This window comes from Acomys russatus, chromosome 22, assembly GCF_903995435.1.
Source record: "Acomys russatus chromosome 22, mAcoRus1.1, whole genome shotgun sequence".
Taxonomy (NCBI): Eukaryota; Metazoa; Chordata; class Mammalia; order Rodentia; family Muridae; genus Acomys; species Acomys russatus.
Window position 1 is genome coordinate 9,781,999 of NC_067158.1, and position 6,000 is coordinate 9,787,998.

Genomic DNA, 6,000 nt, shown 5'->3' on the forward strand with positions numbered 1-6,000 from the left:
GTTTGCTTGGGAAATTCAGTTACCTGCTTGATTTCTCACACAAAGAGCTTCAGTTGGTGGCAGACACTGCAGCTTGAAGGACACTACTTTGATTTTCTGAATCAGTTTAGACACGGGGTTCTCAACCTGTGGGTCGAATGACCTTTTGACAGAAGTTGCCTTGGACCATTGGAAAACACAGACATTTACGTTACAATTCATAACAGTAGCAAAATCACAGCTATGAAATAGCAACAAAAATAACCCACTACCAGCCAGCCGTGGTGGCGCACGCCTTTAATCCCAGCACTTGGGAGGCCGAGGCTGGTGGATCCCTGTGAGTTCGAGGCCAGCCTGGTCTACAAAGTGAGGCCAGGACAGCCAAGGCTACACAGAGGAAACCCTGTCTCGAAAAAAACCAAAAATAAATAAGTAAATAAATAAAAATCGATATGAGCAATTTCATTCTAAAAGAGCTAAATGGTAACACCGGTGGAAAATCATTTCTACCTCCTCCAGAGACCTGGGAGCCTGGCCTAGCACACAGGCCTCGCCCTAATGCTCTAGTGGCTCCTGAGAGAAACAGGACCTTTGGTCTCCAGGTCCATCCATTCTCATTCCAAAGCAAGCGGCGCCTGGACCAGCCTGCCGGACACTGAGCAACAAGCAACAAAAAACCCCAACTCCAATTCGTGTTATCTATATTCTGACTCACAGCTGAGTCCTCCCCGCCCCCACCCCTGCTCAACGTCATCCATTGTGAAGGGTGACACCCCCAGAATTCTACCACAGTTTTTAAGAGTTTTCTCCAATGGCCTCCAGTCTAGGCTGTTACTATTGGGGGTACGGGGGTAGGGCATGTCATAGACGTCTTCCGAGTCCCTCTTTCTCAACTCCGCATCTACAGTCATTGATATCACTGTGAAAGCAGCTTGCTTTCTCTTTACGGCTTCCGTGAGGCTTCTGACATTGCGTCAGCACGGACCATGAACAGGGCTCCAGGTGGCAGCATTGCCCATGGATGTCCACAGGGTTTCAGGCTGCGGCATCGACCAGAGAAATCCCGTGGCTTTCTGTTGTAGCACGGGCCACGGACATCCATACAGACCAGGCCACAGTAAGACCACAGAGCTTCCCGTAACGTTCACATAACGTTTGTTTCCTGCCTTGAAATAGTTAAGCAGAAGATGGGTTTAATACTGTGTGATCAAGTGAGATGCTTTACTCAAAGATATCTTAAATTCTTATATATTTATTTTGATGCAGGGTCTCTGTTGTAATATACCTATATAAATAGAGAGAGATGCCACACAGCACATCTGGTATGAAGAGATCTATTTGGGAGAAGGGAAGGGAAGGGGAGAGGAGTTGGAGCCTGAGTGTGTTGCAGTTATTGTATCTGTAAGGCCTAGGAAGCCAATAACTGACACAATGAGACTGAAGAGTAGTTCAAAGCTGCAAGCACTATGCTGGGCAGGATCTAAACTGCTACTAATCTACTAGTAAACTGAAATAAACTACTCTAATCCTGTGTCCTCATCACCTACTACATCCCAATCATATGCCAATCTGACCCCCTAGGGCAGCTTCTCTCCACCAACTGGCCACTCTCAACTGTCAACTTCCGGCTCCTCCTCCTCCTCTCCTGGAAGTCCCGCCTTCCACTTCCTGTCCTTCTGCCCAGCTTACTGGCTAAACAGTGCTTTATTGACAACTGCTACGTCCACTCAAGGCATTCCTCCACATAAATGGGCCATGAAGGGAGGGAGGGAGACAGACAGACAGACAGAGACAGAGAGAGACAGAGAGAGAGAGAGAGAGAGAGAGAGGGGAGAGAGGGAGAGAGAGAGAGAGAGAGAGAGAGAGAGCGCAGCTGAAGCACGTCTGGTGCACACGTGGTGGTGGCAGGTGATGATGGCAGGTGATGATACAACCTAGAAGTGGGTTAGTGGAAGTGTACAACATTACACTCTCTCTATGTCACCCTAGCTGTCCTTGAACCCCATGTTTACACAGACCAGATTGGCCTTTAACTCTAGAGATCTGCCTACCTCTGCTTCCTGAAGGAAAATTAGACCATGACTGTTCCTAGATATGGTTGAGGAGGAGGTTTTTATTGTAGATCTGAAAGAGAATTCAACCAGAGGCATCTGGAAGAATCCAGAGCAAAGAGGCAAAGTAGCGGATTGAACATGGCTAGCAGAAAAGACTAGGGCCAAGGGGGGTGGGGGTGGGAAACAAGGGAGGAAGAAAAGAGAGAGAGTCATGAGAAGGGACCAGGAGCCGAGAGCAGAGGACAGAGAGGACAAACAGAAGAACCAAGAAGGTGCAAGGCAAAAAAGGGCAGGGCTAGAGGCTGAAGAGATAGCTCCTGGTTAAGAGCACTGCCTGCTCTACGAAAGGACCCGGGTTCAATTCCCAGCACCCACATGGCCACTCACTCTGTAACTCCAAGATCTGACACCCTCACACCAATGCACATAAATTAAAATTAAATAAAAAAATATTTTTTTTAAAGTGCAGGGCTATATAAGAAAGAGAAGCTGGAGGAAAGGAAGTGGAGCCCCTAAGATGGAGAGGTTTAGGGTAGAGGCAAGGTGAGAAGAACTGAGGGGAGCCTCACATACTGAGTGAGCCTAGAGGGCAGCGTATGCTCTGGCACACTAGAAGACATCACGCTCGGGCAGTTGTCCTCAGCTCAAGGCCTGACATTCCAGCCTTTGCATTGATGATGAAGGGGTGACAGAATCCATTCTGTAAACTGCTTCTTAGCTGAAATTGAGGCATCATTGTTGGGGTGGGCTGGAAGGCTGGAATGTTGGTCAAAGGCTGGGAAGGGAGAAAGAAGGGCAGCTTGAGGGACATTTGTTTCACTTGCTGCCCAAGTTCTATGGGGCCACCTGGGGCAAGTGGGGAGCCACTGGAGAGCATCTGGGATGCAGGTTCCAAAGGAACACCTGAGGCTGGCACATTGCAGACAGCTTTGGAGCAGTTTGCACTCTTCAAGCTGATTGGAAATCTACTCAGACAGATAGAGACAGAAGGTAAAGTTAAGAAACTTAGTGGGGCCGGGCGTGGTGGCGCATGCCTTTAATCCCAGCACTCGGGAGGCAGAAGCAGGCGGATCGCTGTGAGTTCGAGGCCAGCCTGGTCTACAAAGTGAGTCCAGGATGGCCAAGGCTACACAGAGAAACCCTGTCTCGAAAAACCAAAAAAAAAAAAAAGAAACTTACTGGGAAATACTTACCTTGAGTGTACTGCTATGACCTAAGCGATGGACGCCACCAAGGCACACCATGTGACAGATGGCACATGGGCGGTTTATTGGGGAGGGGGTATATGGAGGCTGCTCTGGGCTAGGGTGAGGGAAGAAGAGAAGTGGGGGTGGAGGTGCAGGGGGGAAGGAGGGATGTAGCACAGGGGGAGGATATGTGACTCATGGTCACAGTGGGAATGTGTCACATCTTGGTGGCTGGTGATGACATATCCTGCTGCCCACTGGGTCCCTGGGGCAGGTGGTGGAAATGCCTGGTTGGTAACACTTGAACCTTCCAGGTTCGTGGTCCAGGTGCTTGGCGGAGGGGAGTCTCGACCAGGGGAAGGTGCCGCCCAGCTTAGGGGAAGGCAGTAGAGGAATGGCTTAGGCGGCTGGTTAGAGGAGCACCTATCTGGAGTCCTTTCGAGCTGTGAGAGGGGAATATTACAAGTTGCAGCTCCTTGAAGCAAGCATGAAGTTTTTAAGTGTATAAAAAGAGATAACAATTTTAGATGTATTAGCATCACCACTGTTTGTGATCTACACTGAAACCCACATTGTGGAAAGTTGTGAATCCGGGCCTTTGGGTCATAGCAAAAAACTATGGTTTGGGGTTTAAAGCCTGAACACTTTTTCCTCTGTGCAAAGGGCTGGATGGATAGATGGGACAGAGATGTTTTCAGCATGAAAAATCTATACTTAGAGGACAACCAAAGGAAATTTAAAATTTTGAGTTTGCCACTATGATAATAGGAGTCAGTGATGGGTTTTCCTCTGCTACTGAAATAGGCTAATTCAAGCCAAATTGAAAGTTAAAAACAAACAAACAGGTAGTGGCGCACGCCTTTAATCCCAGCACTTGGGAGGCAGAAGCAGATGGATCTCTGTGAGTTCAAGGCCAGCCTGGTCTACAAAGTGAGTCTAGGATAGCCAGGGCTACACAGAGAAACCCTGTCTTGAAGAAAAGAAAGTAAAAAAATTAAAAAAGGGCAGGGGGCAGATTTATTTGAAGGCAGCTCTTGGTCGGGTTCACCAGTCCCAGGGAACGAGGCCAGGAAAATCACCATGCTGACAGGGAAACAGAGAGAGGGTGCAGAGAGAGAGACAGAGAGAGAGTGTGTGTACACACACACAGATGGGGTGGAGGGGTGGGGGTATGAGGGGGAGGGAGAGGAAGAGGGAGGGGAAGAGGGAGATAACCAAAATATCTGGATTATATAGTGAAGAGCATCTGGGGGAGAAGACGATCACCCCCCACCCCCTCACCCTCAGGGGCTAGAAAGTTCAGGGTAGAGAGCGGGGTATGTCAGCCATGCTGTCTAACAGGTAGGGACTGAGGGATGCTGGGAGAACATGGAGGCCAGGCCCACTTTGGTTAGATAGGTACCTTAGCTGCTTGTCCCCAGTCTGAATCCCAGGGATCATTTGTGCAGTGGCAGAAGCTGTTACCATATGTGAGATCTTTTGGTCATTGAGCCGTACTGAAGCCTTTTTCAGTTAAGACATCAAGGCTTTAATAAAATCTCTGTGTCTGAGGAGGAAGAGAGGAAGGATCATATGTGACCCAGGAGGGGATAAAGACAGTGGAACTTCCAGGAGGGAGCCGAAAGGCAGAAGAGACAGGGTCGCAGATAGGAACTCCATTGGAGGGGCCGTTTTAATACCTTAGAGGCCCAGGAGGGCATAAGGAAGCTGTGGTGACTTAGGAGGCAGCTATACTAGGGAGAGGGGAGAAAAATTCAGGAGGGAGCTGTGAATTCGTGAAGAGGGAGAAAGAGTGAGGGAAGGGCTAAGTGTCCTGGTGACAACAATTTCAGTCTGGGGCAACCCCAAGGGGACTCAGAGACTTGTCAGAAAGAAATGTCCCAAATCACAGAGGAGAGGTGTCCCTGAGTCACATGTCACTGAAGGCTTGCTGGGCCCTGGCAGTCCATGCCGAAAGTGAGTCAGGAGCACAGAGGTACTCACGTTTGCCAAGAGACAGGGCTCAGCCAGCACAGGGGTCAGCAGAAACTTCCATTGTCCCGTTGGTCAGAGCAGTCACGGGGTCCTCCCAGACCCTAGAGAAGGAGAAGTGGACCTTAGCTGTTTATTTATTTTCAATTAAGATAGGGTCCTATGTAGCCCAGGCTGGCCTTGAATTTCTGATCCTGTTGCCTCCACCTCCCAAATGCTGAGATTACAGGCAAGGGCAGGTATACCTGACTCTAGGCATGTCAGGCAAGTGTTCTGCAGCTGTGCTCCACCCCAGCTCTAAGTATTGTTTTTGGGTTTTGGTTTTTTGAGACAGGGTTTCTCTGTGTAGCCCTGGCTGTCCTGGACTCACTTTATAGACCAGGCTGGCCTTGAACTCATAGCGATCTGCCTGCCTCTGCCTCTGGAGTACTGGGATTAAAGGCGTGCGCCACCACACCCAGTTCTTGGGTTTTTTTTTTTTTTTTTTTTTTTTTTTTTTTTTTTAAATTTATTTATTAAGTACAGGGTTTTGAACGCATGCACACCTGTACACCAGAAGAGGGCACCAGATCTCATTATAGATGGTTGTGAGCCACCATGTGGTTGCTGGGAATTGAACTCAGGACCTTTGGGAGAGCAGGCAGTACTCTTAACCTCTGAGCCATCTCTCCAACCCCCCCAGTTCTTGGGTTTTGTTGTTGTTGTTTCGGTACTGGAAAACAATTGGCTTCCAACATACTAGGCAGTACCTTGCAGCCTAGTATGTTACATTTTTAACCCAAGCGCCAATTCTTTCCATTTGCACAGTT